General features: G+C 39.9%; 3 non-coding genes across 3 annotated transcripts; 1 reads left to right on the top strand and 2 right to left on the bottom strand.

Moving 5' to 3' along the window:
- The first annotated feature begins 7,933 nt into the window (after positions 1-7,933).
- Positions 7,934-8,006, top strand: trnak-uuu (transfer RNA lysine (anticodon UUU)). Its single transcript has one exon. It is a non-coding gene; the product is annotated as a tRNA-Lys (tRNA).
- Positions 8,007-18,258: 10,252 nt separating this feature from the next.
- Positions 18,259-18,340, bottom strand: trnal-aag (transfer RNA leucine (anticodon AAG)). Its single transcript has one exon. It is a non-coding gene; the product is annotated as a tRNA-Leu (tRNA).
- Positions 18,341-20,199: 1,859 nt separating this feature from the next.
- trnal-cag (transfer RNA leucine (anticodon CAG)) lies at positions 20,200-20,282 on the bottom strand. Its single transcript has one exon. It is a non-coding gene; the product is annotated as a tRNA-Leu (tRNA).
- Between the last annotated feature and the right edge of the window lie 494 nt (positions 20,283-20,776).

The raw sequence follows: 20,776 nt of genomic DNA, 5'->3' as shown, positions 1-20,776 counted from the left end.
CTTTATTTAAACCAGAGGGTCTAATGTCATGTAACAAAAAGCATTTTCAAAACTTATTTTGTTTATTAAAACATGTTACATATGACATGTTCTGACATTTCAACAACAAATGTTTAAAAACAACATAAAGGCACTGATCCCATAAACTGTAGTCCAGTGGTCATCAACAGGAACACTTCCATGTTTTTAATAGAAGACTGTGCAACTCCCCAGCACATCACTGTTGTTTAGAACTGGCACTACTTATGTCTGTCCAAAGATCTCTCATGGTTCTGTACAGGCTAAACAACAGAAACAGAAATGAACAAGCAACTCGTCACATAAGTGATAAAATATTATAAACTGAAATCTTTATCAATGAATAATGGAAAAAAAAATTCAAGTTAAATCAAGCAAAGTAAGGTGTGACTCATTTGAGAGTCGTTGCCCCACCTTGCCAGGTGTAAATTGGGGTTAAACTGACTAGGAGGGACATGCTTTATAGGTGGCTGACCAATTGGTGTAAAGTCCCTGGGATAAAGCAGGTTGTGTCTAAAGGTGTTGCTGGGTCTGAAATGCACCAGGGTGTCATGCTTGGAGAAGATAAGAGTTGTTTCTAAATTCCCTGAGGAATGTACATTCATGTTGTAACGACCAGTGTTGCCAGATTTTATTTGAAAGTGGCAGGGTCAAAAAGAGGGTTTTTATTTGGGGGAGTAGAATTTTGGCAGTGTTATTATGACGTTAGTATACTCCCACCATGATTTCTGGGGTGACTGTCAGTTTCATAGTTGTTTGACAGTTTGATTGTTACTGAGGAGAAGATAGTCGATGTAATTTTATCATGGTGGTACCTGGGTGATAATCTTGAAGCTTCAAATATTGTTATCAAAGCATGTAGAATGTATTTTAAATTTTTTTTTATTGTATAAATATACTCAGATAACCCAGAATAATATAATTTAGTAATGTATTATTCTAATATACTGTACATTGATCAGCTATAACATTAAAACCACCTCCTTGTTTCTACACTCACTGTCCATTTTATGAGCTCCACTTACCATATAGAAGCACTTTGTAGCTCTACAATTACTGACTGTAGTCCATCTGTTTTTCTGCATGTTTTGTTAGTCCCCTTTCATGCTGTTGCTGTGGCCACAACGCAGAGTACTAACCACTATACAATCACGGCTTCCCAGCGCTCAGCCACTGGTGGCTCACGTCAGCTGCTCCCTGATAGACTGCAGTCATAGTTCCAACAGAACAAGCTGCTTGAGCTACAGCAACAAGGCGCCAAGGAACTAATATGCAGAGTTTTACTCGAGTCCAATCAAAAAGGACAATTCCCATACCGGGAGTAGAACCCGGGTCGCCTGGGTGAAAACCAGGAATCCTGACAGCTAGACCATATGGGAAACTGCAAGGCTTAGCACCGGCTGATGCCAGAATCAGCCACTTCTTTTCGCTCTTACAAGCCTTTGTCGTTTTGACAAGACGTGCATTGTTGGATGTGGGGTACAGAGAACCATACATGAGGAGTTAGAGAGACAAAAAAAGGCATAAGGTAACCGAGCCAGCCAGGAGTCAAACCTAGAATCTTCTGATCCGTAGTCAGACCCGTTATCCATTGCACCTCTGGCCCCTCTTGGGTTGTGGTCGTGACTTTCCTGAAGCTCCGGCCCCATTTCTGTCTCTTGACAGAAGCCCTTGACAACCCTTAAGTCAGTCTGTTTTGGTTTGGTTCAGTTCGTCCTAAAGGCTGCGATAAACGTTTCAAATAAACTGAGTCTGTGATGGTTTAAAAGCAACGCATAATATAGAAAAGAGTCTGGCTGCGTCCGAAATCGCATACTTCCATACTCAATAGTACGTGAAATGAGTACGCTAGAGCGGTTAGTATGTCCGAATACATAGTATGCACAAAGAGGTACGTGAGAAGTACCCGGATGACCTACTTCTTTGGCAGCCATGTTTGAGTATGCAAGCGATGCACACTTTCGGTCCGCTAATGTATCCCATAATGCAACTGGAGCTGGGTAGGCGTTCACAGCGGAGAAAGAAAGAAGAAGAAAGATGTCCTCTGTTTACAAGTGTAAGTAAGATAAACAGAATAAAAAATTTATTATTGCGTACAACCCTAAATAACGTTATGATTAGCTTTATGTAAAACGACAGAATTGATTTTGTCTGATTTTAAAAGTGTTATACACCTGTTACCTGTGAGTTTTTAAGTCAGCCAAGGTTATTGTTGTATACTCAAGAAATATAATCCGATAACGCATGTGCTAGGTTAAATATTCAGGATTAACGTCGGTGCTGGTAGATTTACATCTTGTTATTCTGGTAGGACAATAAAAGCGATATACTACTTTTTATTCAATGTATTTAACTACATAGTGTTGTACAACATTACATGTGTACTTAATACTATTGTATTTTAATACTTGCAAATTTGAATACTTGCATACTTTAATACTTGCTTACTATAATACTTTGCATTAATATATAATAATAATAATACATTTTATTTATATAGCGCTTTTCAAGATACTCAAAGACGCTTTACATAAGACAAATAATCAAAACAAATACGTACATACACCATACAAATCATAGTACAAAATCAAAATAGTACATCAACATCAAAAATAATTAAGATAAAAACAAAGAGAGCAACATAAGACAGTTCATTAAAAATTTGCTAAATTATGAGAGAGAACAACAAATATAGAACAATTTCTTAAAATTAGACAGAAACAGGACAGATTCACATGCAATCAGGAAACTGAAAACTTTACAAGTTTTAGGATCTAGGACTTCACATTTCTGTCGTGATCTAAGTATAAAAACTATTAAAAAGAATAGCAAAAATAAAAGCGTGTGAAATAAAAATTTCGTGTTGTTACAAGTTAAATGCCATTTTGAATAGATGAGTTTTGAGAAGTGACTTGAATTTGGACAGGTCAGGACAATCTCGTAGGTGTTTGGGGAGAGCATTCCATAAAGATGGAGCAGCTATGGAAAAGGCCCTGTCACCCCAGGTCCGGTGCTTGGTCCTAGAGGGTATGGACAGTAGGTTAGCCTCAGAAGAGCGAAGGCTACGGGAGGGAATGTGCTGATGGAGCAGGTCGGTGAGGTAGGATGGGGCCTGATTATGGAGAGCTTTGTGAGTGAATAGAAGAATTTTGAATTGAATGCGTTGAGCAACGGGAAGCCAATGAAGTTTTTGGAGAACAGGTGTAATATGATCACGGGAGCGAGTATGAGTAAGGAGGCGAGCAGCTGAATTCTGGATATACTGAAGTTTTTTTAGGATTTTGTTAGATGTACCATAAAGGATGCTATTGCAATAATCAATTCTGGATGTAATAAAAGCATGAATCAAGGTTTCGGCGGCAGAAAAGGAGAGTGATGGACGTAGACGTGCTATGTTTTTTAGATGAAAGAAAGCAGTTTTGGTGATGTGATTTACATGGCGGTCAAAAGAGAGGTTGCTATCAAAAATTACACCAAGATTTCGGATGTTAGAAGACGGAGACAAAGTGTCATTATCAATGGTAATTTGAAAATTTTTTGTGGTTTTTGCCAGGGTTGTAGGACCTACGATGATCATATCAGATTTTTCACAGTTTAATTTGAGGAAATTAGCTTTCATCCACAATTTCATTTCAGTGATGCAATTTGTCAGAGTGGAGTGAAGTTCAGTATTAATGGATTTGGAGGAGATGTAAAGCTGAATATCATCAGCATAGCAGTGGAAATGTAAACCATGCCGACGTATGATGTCACCAAGGGGGAGCATATAAAGAATAAACAAAAGGGGACCTAACACTGAGCCTTGGGGAACGCCTTGGGACAGTGGAGCAATGGCAGAACTACAATTGTTGATATTAACAAACTGTTGTCTGTTTACGAGATATGACCTTAACCACAAAAGGGCAGTACCAGTGATGTTGACAGAGGATTCAAGGCGGGACAGAAGAATGGAGTGATTAATGGTGTCAAAAGCTGCAGTAAGATCAAGGAGGACAAGAATATTAATTTGTCCAGAGTCTGAGGAAAGAAGAAGGTCATTTGTGACTTTGAGGAGGGCTGACTCAGTGCTGTGCTGGGGGCGGAAACCAGACTGAAATGATTCAAATAGATTATTGGAATTTAGGTGATCTTTGAGCTGTGAGGCAACAACACGTTCCAGTATTTTCGACAGAAATGGAAGATTGGAAATGGGCCGAAAGTTACTCATAATGTTAGAGTCAAGTTCAGGTTTTTTAAGTATGGGAGTAACAGCAGCCAATTTGAGTGATTGAGGGACTGAGCCAGAACTAAGAGAGGAATTGATTATCTCTGTGATAAGTGATGAGATAACTGGAAAACAACCCTTAACCAGTTTTGATGGAGCAGGATCCAAAACACAAGTGGAGCTTCGCATCCCTGTTAAGATCTCAGATAGGTCCAAATGAGACACAGGTGAGAACTGAGACAGAGGCTGGGTAATAAATTGAGGTGAGATAGGCGGAGAAACAGAGATGACAGGGGAAACTGTCAGAAAATTTTGGATATTCTCAACTTTTGTTTGAAAAAATGAGAGGTAAGAGTTACACTTGTCAACTGTAAAGGAATTGGTAGTATTGTCAACTGGTTTGAGAAGTTTATTTATTGTGGAAAAGAGAGTCTTAGGATTTGTTGATCCAGCATGTATGAGTTCGGAATAGTAAGTGGATCGGGCTGCCGTAAGAGCGTCTTTGTAATGTTGAAGATAATCAGAATAAATCTGATAATGTACTGTTAGACCGGTTTTTTTATAAAGTCTTTCAAGCTGGTGTTTACGGGATTTCATTTGGTGAAGCTCAATTGTGTACCATGGTGCAGAATGACTAAATGAAACAAATTTGGTTCTCAAAGGAGCCAGCTCATCAAGACATGAGGCGAGTATGTCATTATAGTAATCGACAAGGTCAGATGAAGTACTAGACAGTACAGGACAGACAGACATCTTTTTAACAAGAGAATCTGAGAAAGCAGAGGGAGAGATATATTGAAGATTCCTGAAGGATATTTTACGTTTAGCTGTAGTGATGGGCTTAGTGACCTCAATGTCCATGATGATTGTCAAATGATCAGAGACAGTAAGGTCATGGCTGGACGGCTGATGAACTAGGACACCAGTAGAGCAGACAAGGTCAAGAGTATGACCTTTTTTATGAGTTGGAAAATTTATATGTTGTGTGAAATTAAAACACTGTAACAATTCCAAAAATTCCCTGGCAAATTTACAGTTGTTGTCATCAATATGGATGTTAAAATCACCCATAAGCAGTACAGAGGATGAGAGGGCACTAAGCTGGGTTAAAAAATCTGAAAAGTCAGAGAGAAAGGAAGCGTTTGGCTTTGGCGGACGATACACCACAGCAGTGACCAGAGGAGTAGGCCCTGACAACTTGAAAGCCAGGTGTTCAAAAGAAAGAGCAGCAGGAAAAGACAAAGTGGTTATTTTAATATCATCCCTATAGACTGCAACAACACCACCACCTCGCCCTTCCATACGAGGTTCATCAATATACGAGTATCCCATTGGCGTGGTCTGATTTAACGTAAAATAATCCAAGGGTTTATGCCAAGTTTCAGTGAGACAGAAAAAGTCTAGTTCACTGTCAGATATAAATTCACTAAGTACAGTACTTTTTGTGTTGAGTGAACGAACATTAAGCAATGCCATTTTCAAGTGGTATTGTTGTGTAGTTGGCTGTGAGGAACGAGGAAGAGAACGGAGATTTGCAAAGTCCACTCCGCGTTTCCCATCCCACTCCGTGGACAGCGTTGTCATGGAGACTACACCGCTACTGGTGTGCAAGGCAGCAGCGCTCTGATGACGTGTTTGCGGAGTGACAGTGCGCACGGCTGACCAGAAGGATGGAATAGCGTTACCGTTTCGAAAATAAACAAGCTTTCTCCGGGAGCCCCTGTGAATATAACGAGGCCGGCGAAAGAGTCCAAGCTGTTTGATGACTGAAATACACGATGGAGTAGTGCAATTGTTGAACTTCCTCAGCTGGTCAACGGAATAGTTCAACTTCGTGCCGATCCCAGGAAAACTCATCCACCGTTCACCACCGGCCGCAGACGCGATGTACAGTAGAAAGAACAAAAAGTATCAAAAGAACAAATAAAAGTATCAAAAGTAACATAAAAGAAATAGATCCACAAGGTGTGTAAAAAGATGAAAACGAAAAACGATAAAATAAAATACGATAAAATACGGTAACGGTAGCGGCAGCCAAATGCGCCAGCGTCCACCATCATGTTATGGAAGAATGTTTAATGCAAAGGAACCGACTAAAACTAATACAGACGTGAGTGACGAATCACACTTCTCCGTCTGGCGATCCGATGGACGAGTCTGGGTTTGGCGGTTGCCAGGAGAACGGTACTTGTCTGACTGCATTGTGCCGAGTGTAAAGTGTGGTGGAGGGGGGATTATGGTGTGGGGTTGTTTCTCAGGAGTTGGGCTCGGCCCCTTAGTTCCAGTGAATGGAACTCTTAATGCTTCAGCACACCAAGAGATTTTGGACAATTTCATGCTCCCAACTTTGTGGGAACAGTTTGGGGATGGCTAGGTGGAGGCAAACCGCAAATTACAAAAACAGTGGCCACATTTCATGTCAATCACATTGACCTGTTAAAATGAGGGGCGATCTACCAGTATGCACTGTGCGATCGACTGGTAGATCGCGATCGACGTATTGGGCACCCCTGATGTGTTACAACTGTACTTTTGGTAACCCCTTTGGAGTCCTTCTAAGGAATTGCTCCTGATAACTTTTATTGTTTATTGAAACACAAATTTTCCATCACAGATCTGTTTCAAAATTTGTAAGGTCAGTTATCAGATCTTGTATTTCTAAATTAAACTGTAATGAGTGACATTATGAGCTTTAATTAACATATCCTCCTGAGACAGAGCAATTCATTTTTGTCCCCTGTGGGAACATGTGTCCGAGATCTCTAACACAAACACCATTGATGCAATCCATTTGAGTACTACTGTACTTTATAGAGTACACCTTGGGCTTTTTAGTAATGTCACATTTGTGGGTGTGTGGCAGCTCATGATCTTTCTTGTAATCTATTCCTAATAATCAAATAGTTTCAAAAGATTTAAAAAATATACAGCAATTTTATTCAATGTCCTTTGTAGTGGACAGCAGGACTTTCTACCCCCTGTTTTTAGCCTATTTCTATACAATAGAAATAGAATTGTGGTCAAACTTTATTAACAAGGCAAGTTTATTAAAATAAACGTTTTTTTTTTTGTATATTAGCTTCTACATATTTTCGGATGCTACGGACAAAACTGTGTTGTACTGCTATGATGATACGACTATGTTCCAAACCCTTTTAGACTCTTCCACCACCGTAAGCGCTTCTCTCTGTTAGTTCAGCTCATTAAATATATTATCCACTGTATCGCTTACTTTTAGAAACCCAATTCCAAGGTTTAGACAGAAGAGAAAATGTCAATGTAAATAGACAGCAGTTTGTAAAAGATTTATATTCTAGCATACAAACATACATCGCTCCAAAATATGAAAATTGTACAAACATTGTGATCATTTAATGGCATCACGTAATACGAAAGTCAATGTGTCATTGCTCACTGAAACTATATCTTTTTAGATTGTTATGTATGGTGGAGGGTTTGTATAAAGCATGTGCTGTCAGAAGTGGAATTTGAACCCACACCTCCAGGGAAGACTGCAAACTGAACACAGTGCCGTAGACCGCTCGGCCATCCCGACCAGCGAGCTCTTTTGGCAATATAGTGTATAATCGACTTCAAGAGAGCCGAGACAGTTATAAAACCTTTTCATATGAATTGAAGTTTTACAGGACAACTCATGTTAAAGTTTGTAATTCAAGTCACGTCCTTGTGAGGATTAAAGCAGCTTGCAGAGCCTGGATAGCTCAGTCGGTAGAGCATCAGACTTTTAATCTGAGGGTCCAGGGTTCAAGTCCCTGTTCAGGTGAGTTGTTTCTTACTGCATTAGGTAAGCGGTAATGTCCTGTACTACATGGTTTATTTCAGGGGTCATCAAACTACTTTAGGTAGATGCTTTAATTTGACCGGCCCCTTTAACCACAGCAGCAGTACATGTTGTCTGGCCGCTGTTCATCTTCAAACTCACAGTATAATAACGGGGAAAAAATAACAGAGGAAACCAAAATTGGCCTCCCGGAGTCTCAGTAGATTATACGGCAGCGATCCAACGGGTGGCGCTCCAAGCATGAGGGGAGTGATTGGCGCATCAATAGAGAGATGAGTGACCGCAGCCACTGAACTGTGTTGCAAAGCAGTTAAGTGGGATTTCGTTTTGAAAATCCTCGTGTCCTGTGTTAATTTCATTAAAGCTAATGCTCTTAACTACAGGCAGTTTCAGGAATTCTTGTCTGAGCTGAAGATGGGCTTTACTGAGATCTGCTGGCTGAGTCGGGACGAGTTTTGAAATGTTTTAACGACCTGCTCCCGGAGATCAACGCATTTATGCATCCAAAATCAAAACTCAAGCACATTGTTTAATTTGTATGCTTCTCTTTCCATTGCTCCCCGATCTCAATAAAACATGCACTCAAAGTAACTACCGTTTTCGGGAGCATCTGGATCTGTGAGCAGACTTTTTTGAAGTTGAAACACCTTAAATCTCCAACCGGATGCAGTCAGACTGCTAAATTGCTCCACCCCTCATGTACTGTCTATTCACCAGTTACCTTAAACACCTGTGACCTGGTGCTGCCTTTTTCTGCTGATATAGTTCGAATCATGCACTTTAGATCCACATAAAGCTGCTGTAGTTCCTGTGCAATACTTGAATGTAAATGTAAATATTTAAAATTCCTATCTTAGTTATTTCTTCTAGTCTTTTTAAGTCCTAAGTTTTATTTTTACTTAACTTGGTTTTCTTGCTATTTATATTTTATATATTATTATGTTTACACACACCGAGACCTGAGTAAGTGCATTTCGTTCTAATCATGTACATGGTTTTGAATGACAATAAAGCTGAGTCTGAGTCAGATCCAGACTCACTGATCAACATTTATTAGCTATTATGACTGGCAGTAACAAATATGGAACCTGATGCTTACTCTCGTCAGGCAAAAGCAGGCTCACAGTTCACACTGATTTTTTAAGGAAACACTGTATGAGGTAGGATAATGAAAATTATTAAAATAAATAACATTTCTGCATTATCATTATGAACTACAATTATACAAAGCACAGACAATACATCCAGTATACATAGTAAATAGCTTTTTTGGGTGTGTTTACTATTTCACCTGCGGTCCGGCCCCCCGAAACACTGAAGAACAGTAATCTGGCCCTTTGGTTAAAAAGTTTGAGGACCCCTGATTTATTTAGAATGGTGAAGAATTTGTACTTTGTGAGATATTTCTAAGTGAAATAGCATGTACTTGATCAGCTTGAAATAATAGCACACTGTGTGTGTAACATGTTCTCCACACCAACTAGTTGTACGCCCAGCTGTTTCAAACAGACTGTAGTAAATAGAGGACTGTTTAAATCTATATTTATGTGCAGCCTAATAATGCACTGAGTTTTAGATATTAATACCCACGTTTTATGTTGAATTACATGCATCATAATTTTAGTTCTTGCTTCACAGAGCCGCTTTGTTATTGCACTGCATTAAACAGCTGGTATATCCTGCACTATTTTGGCCCTTTCATAATGCAGCATCAACGCTCTGTAGTACATTACAATTTACAAAGGGTAAAGGAGGGTCCTTCATCAGGGGAATTAGCTCAAATGGTAGAGAGCTAGCTTAGCATGCGAGAGGTAGCGGGACCGATGCCTGCATTCTCCAGGTTTTAAATTCATGTAGAGAAACAGATGGACTACAGTCAGTAATTGTAGAACTACAAAGTGCTTCTATATGGTAAGTGGAGCTGATAAAATGGACAGTGAGTTTAGAAACAAAGAGGTTTTTTTAATGTTATGTTCTAACCTGTAATAAATTGCATTTCTCAAAATGTCCACTAGGTGGAGGCAAACCGCAAATTTACAATAACAATGGCCACGTTTCATGTCAATCACGCTGACCTGTTAGAATGAGGGGCGACGTACCAGTATGCACTGTGCGAACAACTGGTAGATCAGGGGTTCTCAACTGGTCTCAGCCCGTGACCCACATTTTCTCATGGTCATTAAGTCGCGACCCACTTTTATAGAATACAAACCAAACAAATTTATTTTTGAATAGCCTTCAAAAACACATTTAAACATATATATGCATGCAAAGTGAATTTAAGAGCAATTTTTTTTAAGAAACTGAGGAGGACTATGCCAACTGCATGTATAAAAGTTACTACAATAAAATTAAATATCAAAACTGATCAAATTAAATATCAAAACTGCACAAAATAAATAAGGCCACAAAATTTGATATTTCACTTCTCTGCATATCTCTGCATTCAGAGTACATTAGTAAGAAACTGAGGAGGATCATGCCAACTGCATGTATAAAAGTTACTACAATACATTTAAATATCAAAACTGCATAAAATAAATAAGGCTACAAAACAAGATGCTTTCACCTAACCTGTCTTTTGTGGAAGTCAGTGAGACAGTTGGGCATGTACTTTACTTCTGATCAGAGTTTCAAAGTCTGGGGTGACAGTAGACAGAGTTACTCTCAGGTCATGCTCAGTGTTCAACCTGTTTCTCTGCTTTGACTTGAGCTGGACCAAGGTAGAAAAGCCACTTTCACAAAGATAGGTCGTGCTGAATGGTAGGATCGTTTTGACTGCAAGAGTGGCGAGAGATGGATACTCAGCCATCACATCGCTGCACCAGAAGTGGGAAAAACGTACGTCGCCGAATCTCTTTTTCAGCGTCTGGTCACATGACAGCTCCACCAGCTGATGTTCTTCGTTGCTTGGCAACATGACGCTTTCCATGTTGACGCTGAAAGGGTCACGCGCGTATCCAGGCATTAATGTTATCTCCGTGTCTCTCTGGGAAGTAGTCGTCAAACCGAGCTTGAAGTTTATTGAGATGCACCTTGATCGTTTTTTTCAAGTCATTTTTGGCCGTGGTGTGCAGCTGCTGTGCTTCCTGGCAAGCGTTTGGAAACATGTCCAGTCTGTCTTTGAATAAATGATTTACCCACAGTGTGATCTTTTTCTTGAACGCAACAATTTTGTCTGACTGTTCAAAAATGTTGTGTCCTTTCCCCTGCATAGACACGTTTAACGTGTTGAGGTGCTCAAAAATATCAGCAAGATATGCAACAAGTGCGAGCCAGGTGTCGTTGTCAAACAGTTCAGCATATGAGGAGTTATTCTCTGAGAGGAAGGTGGCGATTTCTGTTTTCAGTTCATAAAAGCGTGACAAGACCTTACCCCTCGACAGCCAGCGCACTTCGGAGTGATACAAAACCTGCATATGCTCAGAACCCAAATCTTTACATAGATTTGAAAAGCAGCGGCTGTTCTTCGCACTCCGTTTTATGTGGCTCACCACTTTGATGACATTTTGCAAAGCTTCATCAAGCACAGGAACCATATTCTTAGCCGCCAGTGCCTCTCGGTGCAAAAAGCAGTGGTTCCAAGTCGCATTAGGTGCCCTCATCAGAATTTGTTTCACCACACCTGAATGTTTCCCGGTCATGGAGGCAGCGCCGTCAGTTGTGATTCCAACACAGTATTCCCAGCTTAGGCCCACTGAGCTCAAATACAAGTCTACGGAGTTGAAAATGTCCTCTGCTTTGGTAGTGGTAGGGAGTTCTCTGCTGCAGAGAAATTGTTCCTGCAAATCACCGTCCCACACATGTCTCACATAAAGCAGTAAAATGGCATGGTGAGCTATATCCGTGGATTCATCCATCTGTAATGCGTAGTAAGGGCTTGCCTGGACGCGAGCTGTGGTCTGTTGTTTTATGTTACCAGACATGTCTTCAATACGCCGAGCTATAGTATCATTGGACAGGGGTATTGTTTTAAGCTTGTCTGCCACTGATTGATCCAGCACCTCTCTTACCATGTCCATGGCAGCGGGTAAAATAAGCTCTTCGGCTATTGTGTGGGGTTTCTTGGCCTTCGCAATACGGTGAGCTACGTGATAAGACGCCCGGAGCGCATGTTCTTGTTTGGAGCAAGATGCTGTCAGACACTTCTCTGATACCTTCAGCTCATGAAGTCGTCTTTGAAAAAACTCCACCGGCTTGTCTTTACATGCGGGATGTTTCGTTTGTAAATGTCGCATTAGTTTGGATGGTTTCATGCTCTCTTGTGCCAGCACTTCATTACAAATAACACACTTGGGTTTCTGTCCGTGTTTGTCCTCAATGAACGAAAATCCACATTTCAAATACTCCGGGTTGTATTTGCGTTTCGCCATCTTGCCTCCGAACATCATCACAAATTTAAAGAGAAGGGTAACCGGCAAACGAATGGTGGTTACCATGGCAACGAGAATGCTGCGCGCGTCTGATGCGTGTCTCTCTCTGTCTCTTTTTTTTCCAGATAAAAGACGAGTACAAAATCAGATGAGCATTAATTATTTAAAAATTTTTTTAAATGTATTTATTTTTTACAAGCTGTCCGCGACCCGCCCAGAACGTGTCCGCGACCCACTTTTGGGTCGCGACCCACCAGTTGAGAATCGCTGTGGTAGATCATGATCGATGTATTGGGCACCTCTGATGTAAAACAACTGTACTTTTGGTAACCCCTTTGGAGTCTTTCCAAGGAATTGCTCCTGATAACTTTTATTGTTTATTGAAACACAACATTTCCATCTGCTTTAAACTTAGGGAGATCCGCTGTCAGAACTCGGACACAGTCTCTATGTTCAAGTCTAGATTGAAAACATATTCATTTACTCAGGCTTTTGATTGGTCTTTTCAAACTAAACAAGCAAACCTAGTTATGCTGTAATAGTTAGGGGTGCTGGAGTCTAAACCTGTAAAACTCTCTGATATTTTACTCTTAACGATTGCTGCTCCTACTAGATGTGATGGAAACCTGCCGTGTTTGCACCAAAAATGTCCAGAACTTACAACGGAGTTTATCACAGACTGGACTGAACAATGAAGAACTCACATTATTTTTCTGCTAGTTACAACTTTCAGTTCAATTTACTTTTGTGTTTGTATGATTTGTGTAAATCCTTTTTATTTAAAGTATCCTCCAGGCCACCCAAGAAGGATGGGTCCCTGCTGAGTCTGGTTTCTCTCAAGGTTTCTTCCTGAGTTTTTCCTTGCCACAGTCGCCCTCGGCTTGCTCAATAGGGGTTTTTGGTCTGTTGGTCCTGGATAAAGTTGCTTTGAGACAATGCTCATTGTAAAAAGCGCTAAATAAATAAATTTGACTTGACATGTGTCCGAGATCTCTAACTCAAGCACCATTGATGCAATCCATTTAAGTACTTCTACTTCATAGAGTACATCCTGGGCTTTTTATTAATGTCACATTTGTGGGTGTGTGGCAAGCAGCTCATGAACTTTCTTTTATAAATGGCTGTCATATCATATTTTACATTTCATGGAAATAAGCAAAGTAAGAGATCAGTTTTGTTCAATATGAGTCGTAACTTCAGTTTATAAAGATTACAGAAATGTACAGCAATTTTAACCCTTTCTAAACAAAACATTTATCCAATGTCCTTTGTTGTGGACAGCAGGACTTACTACACCCGGTTTTTAGCCTATTTCTATACAAGGAAGCAGAGGGCTGAGTAAGGCAGAAAATATTTTATGGAACAGATTTATGCAGGAAATTCAGGTGGTGGTGTGTTAGTGTGTGTTGTGCTGGTATGACTGGATAAGACACAGCAGCGCTGCTAGACTGAGAATAGTCCACCAACCAAAAACATCCAGCCATCAGCACCCTGTGGGAAGCGTCCTATGTCCACTGATGAAGGTCTAGTAGATGACCAACTCAAACAGCAGCAATAGATGAGCGATCGTTTCTGACTTTACATCTACAAGGTGGACCAACTAGGTAGGAGTGTCTAATAGAGTGGACAGTGAGTGGACACGGTAGTTAAAAACTCCAGCAGCGCTGCTGTGTCTGATCCACTCATACCAGCACAACACACACTAACACACCAGCACCATGTCAGTGTCAATGCAGTACTGAGAATGATCCACCATCCAAATAATACCTGCTCTGTGGTGGTCCTGTCAATAATTGTAGAACTACAAAGTGCTCCTATATGGTAAGTGGAGCTGATAAAATAGACAGTGAGTGTAGAAACAAGGAGGTGGTTTTAATGTTATGGTTGATTAGTGTAAACTCACACACTGCTGTATGTGCTTGCATGACTGTAGGACGCGTTTTCAGTGCATTACCGTAATATCCATAAAATGTGTCCTTGCGATTTCAGTGCAGCAAAGTTTGTGTAGAGACTGCAGCAGCGGATACTGTGTTTGTTTAGATTTTGAGGTCATACTTTATTAACAAGGTAAGTTTATTTTTTAAAGAAAGGTTTGTGTATATTAGCTTCTGGATATTTTCGGATGCTACGGACAAAACTGTGTTGTACTGCTATGATGATACGACTATGTTCCAAACCCTTTTAGACTCTTCCACCACCGTTAGCGCTTCTCTCGGTTAGTTCAGCTCATTAAATATATTATCTACTGTATCCCTTATCTTTACAAACCCAATTCCAAAAATGTTTAGACAGAAGAGAAAATGTCAATGTAAATAGACAGCAGTTTGTAAAAGATGTTATTTATATTCTAGCATACAAACATACATCGCTCCAAAATATGAATGAACGCTTCAGCCAGGGTTGCCAGATTGCGCATTTAAAAGCCCGCCAAAATGCATGGTAAACCGCCCAAACATACTCACGAAAAACAGCCGATAATCAGCGCTTAAACAATATTAAACCAGTTAAACATGATCTACTACTGCTGATATCTCACAAATCAGTGATTATAAATTATGAATGGCATTTGAAATAATAAAAAACTAAGACTAAGAAGTCTTAAGGGTTTTTTGTGTTTTTGCTAGAACTGTTTCTACTTGAAGAACTCTTTAGTATAATTCAAGGTTCTTCGCTAACTCAATTAGATTTTTATGGATTTTTTTCTCTTGCCACATATAAATGCACATAACATTTAAGGACTGGAAAACAATCGTGCAATTGATACAGGAAAAAAGGAAAAAGGTGAAAGAAAGGAATCTGTTTGTAATCTACCTGCAAAATTCTACTCCTGAGATGTTTTTTTTTGTGTGTGTAAGAGGGGGTGGATAGTGGTGGCCATGGCCACCATAAATGAATCTTCGGCCACCCCTCCGGCCCCCCCATCACCGCTTTGCCGGCAACTTTTTTTGCGGAAGCATTTCTGCACGCAGGTGTTCTCACAGGGACGCAATTCAACAGCGCACCTCAAAGAAGTAGTTCTCCACCAAAACAGTGCAGTAATACACTCGACATAAATGTCAACCACCAACACAATTACAGATGTAGTACTACTTAGTACTACTAGTACTACTATTACTATTTAGTAGTATTTGTGGCGAGCTACGAGTAAAGGCGCCAGCTGGCTCTGCGCGTTCAAGTGTTGCCAGATTGGGCGGTTATCCGCCTAATTGGGCGGATTTTGTTGGAAAACAATTTAATCGCAGTTAAATAACACTTCTATTTAAAAGAATATATTCCGTTTTAAGAAGCTCCAGCATTGTAGAAGGATATTAAAAGTAAAGTCTATTTTCAATGCTGATTTGGCTTAATAGTGTTGGTCAGTCTGTATCATATTGTTAAAAGAAAATTAAAATTAGTTTTCCATGCATTCACACTAGCATGTTCTGGGGTTCAAATGAGTCTCATCATTACACACAAGTTGGCAGCCAAATGATAAAGTATTGCAAGGGAATATCTAGTGCTGGACAATAGTTCGATATCGATATACTGTATATCGTGATAGAAAATGTTTCAATAACGGTGATATGATTTTTAAACAAATTCGATCGATATGCATACGTAAGTGCATGATGACGTACGCCACAGTTACCGCTCTGATTACACTATAATACCTACAACACGGTGGATATTAGTGGCTAAATGAGTTCAACAGCTGTGAGTGAACGAGCATCCACAGTCAATCTGCGACCAGCCGTTCGAGGGGAAAAAAAAGTCTCTGTGACTCTGAAAGTCTCCGGTGCACCAACAGACACACATTAGGCCCATATCTAATCATATCTATAAATCTAAACCAATCAGACATAGTGAAGGGCGGGACCAGCGTCATCACCGGCGGGCGTTACACAGCGAAATATCATGACGGAGTGTGTAGAATATGTGTGAGCATCTGTGCTGCTGTTACAGATGTTTGTTTTAATGTAAAAACATCAATCAAATATCGGTGATAAGAAGACGTGACGTGTTTGTCTCAGTTGTTGTTTTCTTTAGTTCACTGACGTGAGAAGAGTTTTGCGCTTCGCTTTCACCGCGACTCTCGACCTAAATAACCGATTTGCTCAGCGCTCGACTTGAGAGATAAAACATCATTAAAGTTCCATGATACAAACAAACATCTGTGTGAAATAACCATCAAACCCAGTCTAACAGCTCCACATGTATCTGTGTTTAACTGGATTTACTTCACGTGTGGTGTTTATATTTCACGTTAAACGTTGTTCGTTCTGTCCGGGTTACTTTTACCGCGTCACATCACACAGTTCATCTTTTCTTTAAGGCACTTTAAAAATATCAGCGACAAACTGACTCAATATGTAATAATGTCATGTCATGTAGCCTATGTCAATAATATGCGTCTCGTTACTGCATTAATTATATGTAATATTCTTATCATTAAATGAGATGTTCAGTTTGAAGCCCTTAAAACACTTGAACTTTTAATTGAGATTTTCTTTTAATTTAATTTATCTTGAGTTTAAATTTCAGCTTAGTGAAGCACTTTAATTACCAACACTTTTTCAGTAAGTTACCTTTCGTGTAGAATTGTGCTTCAAATAAAGAACTTTATGTTGACCAGATTGTTAGTTAATCAATATCAATCAAAGTCAGTATTAAAAAAAGTGAACCTGTAAAATGCGATGCGGTTGAAAATTTGGGTGCACCTAACTTTTGTGCTGGTGCACCTAAAAAAAAAAGTTAGGCACACCAGTGCAACCAGTGCAAAAAGTTAGTCTAGAGCCCTGAGTGTTGCCAGATTGGGCGGTTTTCCTCTAAATTGGGCTTTTTTTTTTTTATGCTAGGCTTGATGTAATTCTACATGACACTCACTGCCTGTATAGGTAAATGAGTGAGTGACCAAAACACTACTAGATCCACAGCAACTTGCCACATAAAAAAAAGGTTTCAGACAGTTTCTGTGCCACCCCTGTGTGAGCAATGGTCTCAGTCTGGCCACCCCTATGAAAATTGTCTGGCTCCGCCACTGGTGTAAGCAGCAACATACTTCACCTAAAACTTTATATAATCACCTTCAAGAGAGCCGAAACAGAAATAAAAACATTTTATATTAATTGAAGTTCTACAGGACAACATATGTTAAAGTTTGTAATTTAAGTCACATGCTTGTGGGGATGAAAGCAGGTTGCAGAGCCTGGATAGCTCAGTCGGTAGAGCATCAGACTTTTAATCTGAGGGTCCAGGGTTCAAGTCCCTGTTTGAGTGAGTTGGTTCCTACTGCATTAGGTAAGTGGTAATTTCCAGCATTTAACCAGCCACAGCGAAGAACTGTTGGAGTAGCGACTAATCTTAACCCATCAGATACACGACCGTTCTTTTGTTACAGTAAGCTTGCAAGCAGAGCAACAAGACGGTCAGTATTTAAGGGCTTCCTTTCTTACAACATTTCTTCTGCTAAACCATCGTGCTGTATGCTTAATTTAAGACTCTGTGGTGCATCGGTGTGTTTGAGCTTGTTTTAAAAGCTCATTGGTGGGGCTTTTTCAACGGTCCGGCTCCATGTTTACCCACCCGAGATGCGGAGACGCTAGATAGCGTTCAAGTCACAATCCAAGTGTGGCACACGCGATTGGCCCTTTTCGACTCCATAAGCCTTCTTAACTTTTTTTTATGTAGCATGAAACGAGGGTTCGACCGCAACTGTGCACACAAGACCTGTGCGGTCGAACTGTTTCATGTTACATAAAAAAAAAAGTTAAGAAAGGTTGTGGGTCGAAAAGGGCCAATCGCGTGTGCCACACTTGGGATTGTGATTGAGTATACGTTGCATTGGGTGGGTAAACATGGAGCCGGCGTTGAAAAGCCTGAGTTGGCAGCGGTGGGATTTGAACCCACGCCTCTGAAGAGACTGGAGCCTTAATCCAGCGCCTTAGACCGCTCGGCCACGCTACCACTGGGTAAGGTGCTGATCGAAACGAGCAACTACGTACGCAATTTCTACATGCATTTTCCAATAGAAGTCAAAGAGGTTGCAAGTGCAGTCGCCACACTTGTGATAGCTCAGTCGGTAGAGCATCAGACTTTTAATCTGAGGGTCCAGGGTTCAAGTCCCTGTTCTGGCAAGTTGTTTCTTACTGCATTAGGTGAGCGGTAATGTCCCGTACTACATGGTTTGTTTAGAATGATGAAGAATTTGTAGTTTGTGAGATATTTCTAAGTAAAATAGCATGTACTTGATAAGCTTGAAATAATTGCACACTGCATGTGTAACATGTTCTCCACACCAACTAGTTGTTTTAAACAGACTGTGGTAAATAGAGGACCGTTTAAATCTATATTTATGTGCAGCCTAATAATGCACTGAGTTTTAGATATTAATACCTACATATTTATATAATATATATATATATATATATATATATTTATATAAAGCAAGCCTGAATAGCTCAGTCGGTAGAGCATCAGACTTTTAATCTGAGGGTCCAGGGTTCAAGTCCCTCTTTGGGCGAGTTGTTTATTACTGCATTAGGTGAGCGGTAATGTCCCGTACAACATGGTTTAATTAGAAAGTTCAAGAATTTGTACTTTGTGAGATGTTATTAAGTGAAATATCATGTACTTGATGAGCTTGAAATAATAGCACTCTGTGTGTGTAACATGTTCTCCACACCAACTAGTTGTTTCAAACAGACTGTAGTAAATAGAGGACAGGTTAAATCTATATTTATATTTATATATTTATCTATATTTATATTTATCACTGGGCCAGTGATAGCTCAGTGGTTAAGGTACTGGACTAGTAAACAGAAGGTTGCCGGTTCAAGCCCCACCACCACCAAGTTGCTACTGTTGAGTCCCTGAGCAAGGCCCTTAACCCTCAATTGCTCATTGTGTAAGTTGCTTTGGATAAAAGCGTCTGCTGAAAATGTAAATTTATGTGTAGCCTAATAATGCGCTGAGTTTTAGATATTAATACCCACATATTTTTTGTTGCCTTAAAGACTCACTTAAATCCTGATCTAATTTTTGAAGCTGCGATTAAGCGATGCCGCAACGAGTTTCATATTACATGATACCCTTAAATAATCATAATGTATCTGCACTGGAGAATGCGGGCATCGATCCCGCTACCTCTCACATGCTAAGCGAGCGCTCTACCATTTGAGCTAATTCCCCTTACGATGCTCCCTTGTTCACATTTTGAAGGTTGTGATATTACTTTAAACTTACCTTTTCTTTTTCATGTAATTACTGATATTTTTTTGGATCTCTGCTGATATCTTGTGGGCCATATTGACTAATCAGTGAAAATTAATGTTTCCTTGTATAATAAAACCATTATGCTTATTTAGCTTTAATTAGCTTTAATTATTAAATAGTTAATAAGATAGTGATGGTGAAACTAAAAACCTGTAATTACCATCACTAAGTGTTTTTACCATCACAACAAGATATGTGTTGGTAATGACATGTTGAGGTAATGACAGTTTTTACTTAGGAAAAAAGTAAACAGCTAGTATACAATGTACTTTACATACATTTAAATAATGTGAACATTTCAATTGTAAAATACTGCTGTAACAATGTAAATAGACGCTGAATAAACATACTTTATGATCAGGATGAATACATGTTTAAATTTCTCACACTTATAGAGATCAAAAGCCTGGATCCTGGCATCCATGCGGATGTTACTTTGACACGTACCACCTACCTCAGCATTGTTGCAGACCATGTACACCCAGTTAATGCAAACTGTATTCCCTGATGGCTGTGTCCTCTGAAGAAGTAAACTTGCATAAAGCATGAGATGTCAGAAGTGGGATTCGAACCCACGCCTCCAGGGGAGACTGCGACCTGAACGCAGCGCCTTAGACCGCTCGGCCATCCTGACATGCTTGCGAGGGCCTAATGCCAATTACCAACAACACCCCCACATGGCCAAAGATTTGTACAAAGTGCTGAATCTTTTCACATTATTATGTATGTTAGAGGGTTAAAGACATAAATTTGTATGAAGCACTAGCAGTCAGAAGTGGGATTCAAACCCACGCCTCATGGGACACTGTGACCTGAACTTAGCGTTTTAGACCTCATCCTGACTAGCTTGGGTACCATCGACACCACCATTTGTACGAACTGCTTAATCTTTTCACATTATTATGTATGGTAAATTTACTGACTGTAACCCATTTGCTGCACTGTACACTTTGTCACTAGGTTGTAAATCATATATGAATCGAAAGGGAGCCCCATATGAGATCTCCAACTGACCAAATAATGTTTTTGGGTGGACCATTGTTAGCACTGTACGGCACTAGCATGTTAGGGTGTGTTGTCTCTGGTATGAGTGTATTAGGTACAGCCTTCTTGTTGGGTTTTTACCTG

Source organism: Trichomycterus rosablanca, chromosome 10, assembly GCF_030014385.1.
Source record: "Trichomycterus rosablanca isolate fTriRos1 chromosome 10, fTriRos1.hap1, whole genome shotgun sequence".
NCBI lineage: Eukaryota > Metazoa > Chordata > Actinopteri > Siluriformes > Trichomycteridae > Trichomycterus > Trichomycterus rosablanca.
Note: the sequence above shows the minus strand (reverse complement) of the source record. Positions and strands in the feature narration are given on the sequence as shown.